This window comes from Rousettus aegyptiacus, unplaced genomic scaffold, assembly GCF_014176215.1.
Source record: "Rousettus aegyptiacus isolate mRouAeg1 unplaced genomic scaffold, mRouAeg1.p scaffold_m13_p_18, whole genome shotgun sequence".
Classification (NCBI taxonomy): Eukaryota; Metazoa; Chordata; class Mammalia; order Chiroptera; family Pteropodidae; genus Rousettus; species Rousettus aegyptiacus.
The window spans coordinates 16168016-16180685 of NW_023416293.1; positions in this window are offsets into that span (position 1 = coordinate 16168016).

The window sequence follows — 12670 nt, forward strand, 5'->3', positions numbered from 1 at the left end:
TCGGCGAGCGGCCGCGGGGCTCGAGGGGCGGAGGGCCGACTGGGAGACGCCAGGGCCGGGGTCGGCCGTCTGGCCGCAGCCCGGGTTCGGCCGCGCGGCCAGGGGATCGGCGGGGGACGCGGGTCCTCTGGGTCTCCGCCAGGCGCGGGCGCGGCAACGCTCGAGAAAGTTCTGGGCCTGTTTCCTTTCGAGTGTTTATTGTTTTCTAGACCTGGAGCTGGAGCGACGTCGCCCCCGGGACTATAAACCTTCTCCTCGCGTCTGCGCTGAGGAGCCGAGAGGTCTCCGCGGTTGGCTCTGGGGGTCGCGCGCACCCCGCTCCCCCTGGCTGCTCTGGACTGCGACTCCAGCCGAACCCCTCTTTCTGAAGTTGGGACGGTTTGCGGATCTCAGCAGGAAGGTTTCTCTAGTCCCCGGGACACTGGCTCGTCTTTTAAGCAGTGCGAAGTGTTTCAGTGACACTTCTATCTCAGAAGAAGCGTGTGAAAGTCCGATTAGTTGAAATCTCACCCTTTTCAAGTTGGAAGCGCGTCTGATCTGCAGCCCGGTCCCCTGACCCCGCCAAGTCCTGTCTAGCAGCAAAGAAGCAGACCGAGCCCCAGCAGCACGGATGGGTCCGACCGAGCCCCAGCAGCACGGACGGGTCCGACCGAGCCCCAGCAGCACGGACGGGTCCGACCGAGCCCCAGCAGCACGGATGGGTCCGCGCTGAGCCGCGCAGTGGACAGGGATGATGTGGGGACGTGGGGGCCGATGGATCCGGGCAGGTGCTGAGTGCCAGGACTGACCGGGCGGCAGGACGGTCAGGCCACGGCTCGGGGGAGAAGGGTGATTCGCCTCCGCCTTCCAGGAAGCCCAGCGAGCAGAGAACGAGCCTCAAAAACCAGCGCGAAGCCCCGCCTCTGAGGGGTGTCACCTCGAAGGGCCTTTCAAGCACAAAGCGCAGGGCCTCACACGGTCCGTCGCAGGCAAGGAAGTCGACGCCGCACGTACGGGGGGGGGGGGGGGGCTGGCACGCGGGGTCCCTGAGGCCCAAGCTCTTCCTTTCCCACCTCAGCCCCAAAGCGTCGAACCATGAACATCCGGGTGACTGAGGCCACCCTAGCTTCGTGCGTGACTTCCAGACACTCTGGTCACCAGAGAAAACCGCGTGAGAGCCAGAAAAGGCAGCGTGACTAGGGACTTGCGGACGGAGGGTCCCGCGAAGGCTTCGGCTCCATCGCTGCCCACCTGGAGGCAGGTGGGGACCCGGGGCCAGGAGCCTCGGCCGGGAGCTCCATTCCGGAGTGTTTGTCGAGCGGTTTGCGAGGGCAGCAGGGGAGACGCTTAGGCACTCGGCCAGGATCCGTGTTGGGTGCTCTGCGCGTCTGGGGTGCTGGACACCGTGTTAAGTACTCTGCTCTGTGTGTCTGGGGTGCTGGACGCCATGTTAAGTACTCTGCTCTGCGCGTCCGGGGTGCTGGGCGCCGAGTTGATCAGCCGTCAACGATCTCGGCTGACGGCCCCACCCGTAGGAACAGACGTGTCTGGTCCGTGTGTCACGCTCCTGGGCATCTCTCTGTGTCGCGGTTTCCTTGGGCGCATTTTGTTCTAATCTGCAGACTTGGGGTCAGCAGACCCCGTCAGCGGTCCGGCTTGGGGCAGAGCCGTAAGCGACGTCGACAGACTTCGTGGTGTGTAAATCGGGGTGACAAGCGAGCGGCGCCCCGTGCCGAGTGCTGCTGCGGGTCTCTTTTAAGCTTTCCAGCCAGAACGTGGGGTGCGCGTGGCCAGGACCGAGGCCCTGGCCTCGAGTCCCACGGGGGGACATCGGACCCGCCCGCCTGGCTTCGCGCTGCCCCCCTGCCTGTCCCGCAGCCCGGGGTGCCTCTGCGCCCGGGGCGGGGCCGGAGGCTGAAGGTGGGTGATGAGCTGATGTGCGGAAGCCCCAGCAACGCAGGGAGCCACGCGAGGGAGTCGAAGGGAAGGTTTTTGCCGTCACCGCGGCCGCCCCTGGCCTTGCTCGCGGCAGGGCCGGGGGTCTGGTCACGGGCGGACTGAGTTCCCTCAAGCCCATCAAAGCGTTTTTCTCTGTCTTCCCTGTGAACCGACCGTGCGAACAGCCGGCCAAAGCGGCTCGCGTCCGGCCCTGGCCCCTGCCTCCCCGCCTCCCCCCGTCCGCCCTGTGCGAGGCCTCGGGATTTCTCAGTCTCTCTTTTCCTCACTGTCTCACTGGAGGCAGCTCGGCCCCTCTGCGCGCTCTGCCCCCACCGCCCGGGGTGCCTGGCACGATGTCACGGAGCCCAGGGACGTGGACGTAGAACCTGCCGGAAGCTGAGGCCGTTTTCTCTCCGCCCAGAGTCTCCAGGAAGAATTCCCTTCGCCACACCCATCTGGGCCCCACATGGGCCGAAAGGCTGATGCCCACACTCGAGGGCCAGTGACGTCCACAGGAGTCGCTTGGGCCACGACTGAGTGCGACCTGGCACCGCCCGACGCCGCTAACGGGGAGCGGCCGCAGCCGCGACCCCGGCCCTCGTCCCCTCTCCCCGCGACGGGGAGAGGCCGACGCCCCTCGCCAGCAGCGGCGCCGAGCGCTGGCCAGCGTGGGCGCGGGTGCCGGACGCTGGCGCCGGCCCCGGCGGCGTCCATGCCATGCTGGCACCGGGGCTCAGCACTGGACGGAGGACGCCCGGGAGTCCCGCCCGGACGCCCCGGGGCCCTCTGGGCGACGCACGGCCCCGGGTCCCAGCCTGCCCCGCTCCGTCTGCTGCCGGGCACCGTGGGGCCAGAGCCGGAAGCCAGCAGGGGCAGGGAAGGAAGGGCGCCTCGCCGCCAACGCCGCCCGGCTCCGTGCGTGTTCGTGGGACGGGGACAAGCGCCAGCAGCGGGGCGGCCTAAGGACTCGGGTCGCGGAGCTTCCGAAGGGGCCGAAACGCTGCCCCGCGCCTCCCGTGGACCCAGCGCCCGACGGGTCCCCCGGAGGGGCGCGTTACACCTTCAGTCGTCAACGGAGCGGCGAAGACGGCGAAATAAACATGCTCGGCCACTCCGCCGGGATGGAGGGGCCGGCGGGGCCGGCAGTGCTGACAGCGGGCCGTGCCGCCCAGCGGGCCGGACAGGAGGTGAGCGGCATCGCCGGAGCTGCGGACAGTGTCCTCCCGCAGGCGGCCGGAGGGCAAGGCCCGCGAGTCGTCGGGGCCCGCGGGGAGCAAGCCCTGCGCTCGGCGCATCTCTGCTGCCACGAAAGGCCCCTCGCAGTCTTTCCTGGGCCTTTTACTCAGGTCAGTTTGGTTTCTGTTGTCTTAGAAAGACACTTAGGGCGCTGCTGGCCCAAGGTGCCTGGGGGCTGCTGGCCCGAGACACTTGGGGGGCTGCCGGCCTGAGACTCTTGGGGGGCTGCCGGCCTGAGGTGCCCAGGGGTCCGCCGGCCTGAGACTCTTGGGGGGCTGCCGGCCCGAGACACTTGGGGGGCCGCTGGCCTGAGACTCCCTCCGCCGCCAGTTTAGCTCGCGAAGTTGGCCCCGGCGAAAGCGCCGGGTTTTCTGCTCATCCCTGTGCTCGTCGTGAAGCCGGTAAACGGTAACGAGGCCGGGAGCCGGGGCGGGGCTGTGACAGCCCGGGGGGTTGACGTCTGTGGCCCACGTTTGGATCAGCAGCTGGCCACCGCGGTGTGACGTGGTGGCTCCCGGAGCGCGTCAGGCAGGCGGCCGGGATGTGTCTGTCTATCGAGCGTCTCCCTGCCCTCCAAATAGGTGTTCACGTGATGTCAGGCGAGGCACGCTTTTCCTTTTTTTAAAATCTTTTCCAGAATATTTTTTAACCCCCCTTTTTTTGCCCCAATCTTCTGTTACAAGAACATGTGAGGATGAGAAGGCCCGAGAGGCAGCTTTTAAACTCGCCCCTGAACCCCAGAGGCCAACCGACGCGAGGAGAGGGGGCGCCCGCTCCCCGCCGGCCGTGACGGGGTCATCTCAGGAGCGGATCCTGCGCAAGTTCAAATTCAACGCAGGCGGCGGTTTTAAAAATAAAGTGCAGCGGGATGTGGTACGACCTCCGCTGACCCAACTCCAAAGCGGGAGGCGTGAGCCGGCCCCGATTTTAAAAATAGACGACCGTCCAAGAATAATAACAGTATCTTGCTGGGAAATACGTTTCGTCTTGGCGTCCTCAGAGCAAACGGAACGCAGCGCGATCCCCAGCCCCACGCTGGGCGCCCCGTCTCCGCGCGTCTGCCCCTGCGGGCACGATAGCGGGTGGGGGAGGTGCGGCGAGGGTGGGGTGAGGTCGAGGGCCGGGCCGGTGAGGACCCCGCCAGTGGACCGTTCCAGAACCGCTCGCAGCCTCCGGAGCTGCCCTGCGAGTCCCAGCTCCGTGGCCCTGCTTCTCCCCGGGCCGCTCCCTCCGGCGAGCCCCGTCCCTTTGTCCGCCGCGTAGCCCGACTCGTCCCGTGAAACTCAGCCCAGCGAGGGTCTCCTCTGGGTGACGCGCCGGCCGCACGCCCCGCCTCTGCCCCCCACCGTGGTGCCCACGTTGCCTCGGTGTCTTGGACACTCACTCGCCTGTGAGTTCTTTGAGAGCAGGGACCTTCCCTTACTGGGTCTGCCTGTGGCCCACGTGCCGGCCGGCGGCCGGAGGCGCACAGGGCGGGTCCGCGGTCGGGACTGGATCAGGATGGAGTGGCATGGGGCCGGGGACTGAGGTGCCCTCAGGCTGCACCCCAAACCCCGAGCGGAAGCGGGCCCCTCTCCTCGCAACCAGCCGGGGGGAGGGGCAGGGCTGTGACCGCCCTTGGCCATCGAGGCCAAGGCCGGGATGGGGAGGACCGGCGGCCGGCGGCCATACGGGCTTTCATTTTCCGTCATCCGCACCGTCCGGAGCATGGCGAGGAATCTTAGAGATGCTAAAAATCTCACCTCGTCGCACAAAACGCCCTTTTCGCTGCTAACGAGCTCTCGTTAATCAAAGCGAAACTGGCCAAGAGGGCGTCTCAGTCACTCCTGTCCTGCCCGATGCCCCCTGGGGGCTAACGGGGAGCCTTGCGGTTTGAGGGGCTCTGGGCCCGGGCTGCAGGGAAGTGTCCAGACCGCGGAGCCCGGCCGAGCCGCGCAAATCGGAATCGTGTGGAGTAAGCCGCTTAGCCCGGGGCCCGCGCACAGCGAGGCCTCGTGAGCGGCGGCCACTGTCGCCCGCTGCCGGGGTCCCCGCCAGGCGGTGAGCGCAGGCCGTTGGCTGAGCATTTTCACTCATCGTCACCTTCTGGGGGAACTCCGCCCCTTAGATTCCCGAGGTAAGAACATTTGGACGTAGCCTCTTGGCTGCCGAGTCATTTTTTCCCACCGTCTCGAATGCGATTCTGACATTGAGGAGGGCAACGGAGAAGACCCGCTGCTCCCTACAGAGACCAAAGCTAACGTGGGCATCTTAAGGGCCTAGCGCGCGCCTTGCTCCCTCGTGCGCCGCCGAGCGGGGTCGCGTGAGCCGGGAGGAAGCCGGAGGCTTCCGCGTGCACGTCCGGGCCGCCGCCGCGCCCGTTACGGGAAAGTTAGGGCGTCTCCGCCGCCCACGCGTAGCAAACGCACATTTTATACCATGAGGGACACACGGGAAGGAAACGGGCCGAATTCCCAAGACTTCGGGGAGCCGAAGAGGCGCGTGGGCGCTGCGCTCGCCTGGGCCGGGGCGCTGGTTTCGAGACGCGGGCTGTGTTCGCTGTGCCTGGTGCAGACCTCATGGGTCGGGAGGTACGTGGAAGCCACGCCGAGGCGCCTGCGTCTAAACGGCCCCGCGAGTATCGGCAAAACCCGCGACGCGCAGGACCGGATGGTGGAAGGCGCAGCTGCTGCGCCGGCGCCTGCGGATCAGAAGCTTCCAGAAGGGTCCCAGGCGCATCGGGGACGACGCTCCCCAAACAACCGGGCGACGGCCCCATCGGCTGATGGCGGGCGCGAGTCCCCGCGGGCGGCCTGTCCTCAGCCTCCCGGGATCCGGCCGCGGGGGGCACAGCGGGCCGCGTGGCAAGTCGCGTGTGACTCTCGCGGACCCGCCGGCTGCTGACGTCAGCCGGCCGGGTGTGCGGTTACTGATTTCTCTTTTTCGGTTGGCTGGAAATGAAAGTATATCTGATTTTAAAATGAGGTATTAAAAAGAGTAAAAACCTTAAAAATGAAATAATTGAAGTAAAAGTTTCATCACATCCGATTAACCGTTTTAACGTCAGCGATTCGGTGGCATTCTGTATGTTCACGGAGTCGTGTGAGCACCACCTCCGCCCGGCTCCAAGACGCCTCTGGGTGTCCAAAGCGAGACCTGCCCACGAGGAACAGCTCCTGTCCGCCGCCACCCTGGAGCGGCCCCTGGCGACCCGCGGTCTGCACCGGCGGTTGGCCCGCTCTGGACATCTCGGACATGTGGAGTCACACGGTATGTGACCTCCGTCTGGCTCCTTTCACTCAGCACAGTACTCACCCACGTGGTGGCATACGGCAGTATGCCATTCTTTTTCATGGCTGCATAATATTCCACTGTATGGATCTACCACAATGTCCTAATTCACCTGCCAATGAGCATCCAAGCTGTTTCCAGTCCCTGTTGTGAAGAATACTGCCACGGAGATGGGTGCCCACATCCGGGAGTGAGGTTTCGTCTTCGGTTATGTGCAGCACGTACCTGAGTGGAATAGAGGAGTTCCACGGTAATTCTGTGTTTCGGTTTTTGAGAAAACACCAAACTGTTTTTTCACAGCAGCCGCTCCGTTTTACATTTCCATGAGCAACATATGAGAGTTCCAGTTCCTCCGCGTTCCTGCCAACATTCGATATTTCCTCTCTGTCTGTTATCTTTCACCGTCTGTCTGTCTGTCTGTCTCTGTCTGTCTGTCTCTGTCTGTCTATCATCCATCCATCCATCCGTCATCTATCTCTGTCATCATCATCGTCATCCATCTGTCACCTATCACGGCCATCCTAGTCGGTGTGACGTGGTGCCTCGTTGTGGTTTCGAGCGTATCCAGCTAACGATGTCGAGCACTGTTCTGTCCTCATCGGCCATTCACATGTCTTCTTTGGAGGAATTTCCACCTGAGCCCACGGTCTGGTTTTCGATCGAGCCTTTTGCTGCGGAGTTGCGGCGGTTCGCTGAAACCCTCGTTGGATCTGTGGTTCGCAAGCGTTTTCTCCCGTTCCGCAGGCCGTCTCTTCGCCTCCGTGATGTCAGAAAAGCTTTTTCTTTGGATAAAGTCCAATGTATCTAGTTTTTCTTTTGTAGCTTGCACTTTGGGTCTCATGCTGAAGAATCTGTCGCCAGAGCAAGGTCATGGATTTAACCCTGTGTGTTCTTCTAGTCTTTTTATAGGGTTAGCAATGATGCTTGAGCTTGACCCACTTCACGTGAAGATTTATCTAGGGGCTGAGGCAGAAGTTCAAATTTACCGTCTTCCTATGGATAAGAGTTGTCCGAGCATCAGTTTTTAAAGACTCTATTCTTTCCCCATGGATGGTTTTAGCATGCTTGTTGAAAATCAAACGGCCATGGACACATGGATTCATTTCTGGATTCTCAGTTTTATTTCATTCGTCTATAGGAACTGCGTCTATCCTCAAGTCATCACCGCACTGTTTGGGTTACCGTGGATCAGGGTAATTTTGAAAACCGGGAGAACCTCCAACTTTGTTCTCCTTTTGCAAAATTGTTATGTGCATTCAAAGGCCCTGTAAACATGAAGATCGTCTTTTCCATTTCTGTGAAAAAATATAGTTAGAAGTTTGATGGTATCGCATTGATTCTTACATTGCTTTGGGGAATAGCAACATCTTAAAAATATTGTCTCCCGTGAACTCAGGACAGCTTTCTACTTATTTAGGTCTTCCCACATTTGAACAGTATTTTGTAGTGTTCAGAGAATGTCTCACCTCCCTGGGTAAATGTATTCCTGGGTATCTATTTTTTTTTTTTTTTAATATACTATTGTAAATAGATCTTTTTTCTTAATTTTCTTTCCAGATTGTTTGTTGCAGGTGTACAGAAGCTCAACTGATAATTGCATGTTGACATTTTGCCCTGAAACTTTGCAGAATTTATTTATTAGCTTCAGTAGCATTCTTTTTTCCTTTTTTTTTTTTTTTTTTGTGAATTCTTTAGAAATTTCTACGCAAAGGATTATGTCATCTGTAAATAGGGAAGTTTTACTTCTTCCTTTCCAATGGATGTCTTCTTTCTTTATTTCTTTCTCTCGTCTGGTCGCTCTGGCTGGAACTTGTCTCCTTCCGTGCCCTCAGGGGGAAGGTCCACCACTGAGCATGACGTTGGCCGTAGATTTTCATAAGTGCCCTTTGCCGAGCTGAGAAAAGTCCCTTCTCTTCCTCGTTTTCTAATGTTTTTACGGTGAGAGGGTGTTAGATTTGTCAAACGCTTTTTTCTTCTCCGAGATGATCGCACGCTTTTCCCCGCTTCATCTCATCAGAGTGGCCTCCGACACTGGCTGGTTTTCTCCTGTTGAGTCGCCCTCGCTGCTGGGAAAAACCCTTCTCGCGCATGGTGAATAATCCTTTTACTATGCTGTTGGATTCCCTTTGCTAGTATTTTGTTGAAAATGTTTACATCTATATTCATAGAAGATGTGGACTATAATTTTCTTTTTTGTAGTGCGTTTCTCTGGCTTAGGTACCAGATTCATGTTGGCCTCATGGAAATGAGTCAGGAAGTGTTCTCTGATATTTTTTTGGAAAGGATTGGTGTTACTTCTTTAAATATTTGGTAGACTTCACCAGTGAAGCCATCTGGTCCTAAACATATCTTTGTTGGAAGACGTTTAATTTATTTATTTTATTATTGATTCAGTTTTTCATTTGACCTATTTAGTTATTGACCTATTTAGACTTTCTGCTTTTTCTTGAGTTGTTTTTGACATTTATGTGTTTCTAGGAATTTGTCCAGTTCATCTAAGTTATCTAACTTACTGGCCTACGACTCTTCAGAACATTCATTTAAATCCTTTTTGTTTCTGTAAGGTCTGAAATTCTGACCTTTGCTCTACAAAAAAGTTAGCAATAACCAATGAAAACGGGAGAATAAAAATGTTACCCAGCACGGGCAGCGCCCGGGATATTTGCTGCCACATGGAAGAATGTGGAAAACTCGAGCGCTGAGAGTTGGTAACGAGCTCAGACTCTGAAGTACCAGGCCTCACTCTAGTTCTTCCTTCCCCCCCGGGCCACCTGAGGCACGGGCCGGCGACCTCCCTCCGGATGTTCCCTCGTCTGGCAAATGAGTGGGACGGACCTCGTCAGCGGTTTCCAAGCTGAGCTTCAAGGGGACGGAAGAAGTTTATGGGCAGAAAGGGGTAATCGGATGAATTTCCAGATGGCCTATGCCGGTCGGAGGCGCTCTACTTTTAAATGCTTTATGTGTTTGAGCCCCGTGTAAGGTTTTATTTGACGGCATGACTGTATCACTTTAAAAGTTTGAAACCATTGGATGAAATAGTCTCTAGGTTTCTTTGTAGGAAAGAAAGATCTTTTCTGTATTTCTGTCACGTATATAGTCTGATTTAGGAGAAGAGCAGGGATTGTAAAAGACAGATTCTGGTCTGGCTCCTCCGTTTACATCTCTGAGATTTTAATAGTGTGTGTCAGCATCTCTGTCTTTATTTTCTTCACCTACGAAAAGAAGGTGAACTCTGAATGCGATTCCTGGAGCTACAGAAAAATAATAGAAGAAAGTAGATGGATCTCGACAAGTTCAAAGTCTTAGGCAGATGTGAGATGGTGCCAAGGCCGCGAGAGCCTTGACCATCCCAACCACGGTGAGTCTGGAATCTTGAAAAATTAGGCAGCGTCTCAAAGGCAACAGCAAGGAATATGGTCTCAGCTTCCCAGAGTGAGTCAGTGCACTGCACGGCTGGGCTGCTGTGTAGAGTTGCAAGAGGCGGGTCCTGCCAGTGCTGGATGCGGCTAGAGAACGGAAAGGTCAGGACCCCCCAAAAAAACAACCTTTAGCAACGGTCGTGGGTAAGAGCCGCAGGCAGGCACGTGGGCACCGACCGTTCGCACGGTCAGGCCTCGTGGGCTCTGCATCTTGACGCCAGTTTCCGTAGTCGAAGGGAGTGATAATAACTCGTCAGTGCCTTGCATCAACATGTAATAAAACTTTGGAGTTTCACACGCTCATCTGCTTTTCTCTCTTACTTTTCTGCAAACTTCGTCAGCCGAGTAGCCTGCTTCCACTAGACCTTCCCCCGCAAGAATTTCGTGGGGAATGAAATGGTCGGCACGGCCTCTTCGGAGAGAATTTTGACAGCATCCACGCAAATTCAAGCGTGCCCAGTTTCGGACCAGTGAACGTACGGGGAGGAACCCGGCTGCGTCTGCCCGAGACACAGGAAAGGAGTTTCGTCGTCGAGCCAGTAGAGGGCAGTGGAGCTCACGCGGGGCGAGGAGTACAACGCGATCATTAAAAACGCGGAAGGAGGCGGCGCAGGCGCGCAGCGATGGAAGAATGACACACGCCGCGGAGCGCTGCCGGGCGGGAAGCCACTCACGGGAAAGCTCAGCGCACAGCGCGGCCCTCGTCTGGGGATCCGTGCAGCGCCACGCGAAGTCAGAAGAGCGGGCCGGCAAGACGCGTCGCGTCGAGGACAGGGGCTCGCTTCGGAGAAAGGAAGGTGACTGGTCTGAGCAGGAAGTCCGCAGTTTCACTCGCAAATGTTTCGCTTCTTTTACTTTCTTAAAAAAAGACAAAACCGACGTGACGGATCGTTGCTAATCTGGAGAGCAGGTACACGCATGTCTATTTTAGGATTTTCTGTATTTACATTTTTAAAGTTTTTGAGATTAAAAAATGTTAGAAAGAGCATACATAGAAGTCAAGGCCGGAAGAGGGACGGGAGACTGTCTCTCGGACCCGACTCCGCGAGTCTGAAGCTCAAACCTTGCAGGCCGCGGCGGCCCCTCCCCGGGCGGCCCAGGGTCACAGGGATGTGCCCGCAGCGGCAAAAATCGGCCGGCCGACAAATGCATGTGAACCCGTGTGAAAACAATAACAAAAAGCCTTTTTCTTAATAATAATGAAAGGCTTCTGGAATCCTCGCTAGGGGGCCCAGGGCCACGGAGGGCGGCAGCTCGGGCCCCCGTGACTGGAGCATGGCCGTGCAGCGGGCAGACCGCCCGCAGGCCTAGATGCCGCGTGCGCACGAGCAGGCACGGGGTCCCCCCGGGCGCTGGGCCCCAACCGCAGACCCGTCACGACAGAGGCTTCGTTCCCCACTCGGGGCCGTCTGGAGGCCCAGGTGTTAAACCTGACACACCGAGACTAAACTCATCCCTGTGGGAGCACCGCGGGTGTCTTCGGGGAGAAACTTCGGCTGATTGATTCTAAAAATGGTGTATTAATAGATTTTGTATTAATAGAATAGAATTAATAGAATAATAGAATAAAATGTACTGCGTTAATAGACTAGTGTATTAATAGAATGTGAGGTGCAGCAAGGTCAGCAGATCAGGAGATGGCTGCCATCGACCAGGTCCTTTGTTCCTCACGGTTCCCCAGAGCGGGCCACGCGGGGGGGCCCCAGGCCGGGCGGGCGGCAGAGGGAGCAGACGTGGCCTGGGGCTTTGCTGTGCGTCCACGAGAAGGGCCAGGCGGGGCGGGGCGTGCGGGCTCGGGGCCGGCTGGCGGGGAGAACTCCAGGGGACCCCGACGACTGCCCCTAGTTTTCTGGTGCCGGGCCTCGGAATGATCAGGGCAGGAAAAGGGTGTCTCGGGTGTGACAGCTCATGAAGGAGTCGGTGTGGTGCGGCCGTGAATGGGGCTTCGTTCGCGGACGGCCTGCTCCAGGCCAGCTGTCGACAAGTCCAGGAACGGGACCTCCCTTCCGGTCAGCCAGGCCCCGATGGCAAAGCAGCAGAGTAGGACGTTCTTCTGAGACACAGATAAAACCCTGAGAAAAGGAAGACGGAGCAAGGGAACCCGCTCGCCCCTGAGGAGGCGTCTGTCGCCGTCCGCGGCACCTGAGCGTCCACGTGGAGCCGGCTCCCGGGTGCGGGCCGCGTTCCCCGCCAGGCCTGTCCCCCGGGAGGGCCACGGGCGCCTGTCCTGACGAGGGCGGCGGGCTCCTGGACGGTCAGGTTCCGGAAGGCCCATCACGGCAGAGCCTGCGTCCCCTACTCGGCAAAGGCACCGGTGGCCGCGAGCACCCGCCGGGGCTGTCGATGGCCCCGCACCGAGCAGGCGGCGGCAGAAGGGCCGGGCAGAGCCGCCCAGTTACCCCGGGGAGGACAGTGTCGGGGGGCAGGCGGGGGCCGCGAGGCGCCAGCAAGTGGGACTCGGCACACCCTCCCCGCGAGGAGCCCAGCCGTGCTCGCGCCCACGGGCGAGGCCGCGCGGCGCTCCGGGCCTCCCCGGTCCCCCCTCCGCCCCCCCCTCCTTCCCCCTCCCCCCCCCCCCTCTCCCCCCCTCCACCGTCTCCTGCCCCCCTTCCGCCCCCTTCGCTTCCCCCTCCTCCCCCCCTCGCTCCCCCCCTCCCTCCCCCCTCCTCCCCCTCCTCCTCCCCCCCTCCGCCCCCCTCCGTCCCCCCTCCGTCCCCCCTCGGTCCCCCCTTGGTCCCTCCCGTGCGGGCGCTCCCTTCCCACACCGGCCGCCTTCGGCCGTTGCCCCTGACTGCGGCGCCTCGCCTCGTGAGTGACCGCTGGCCGCG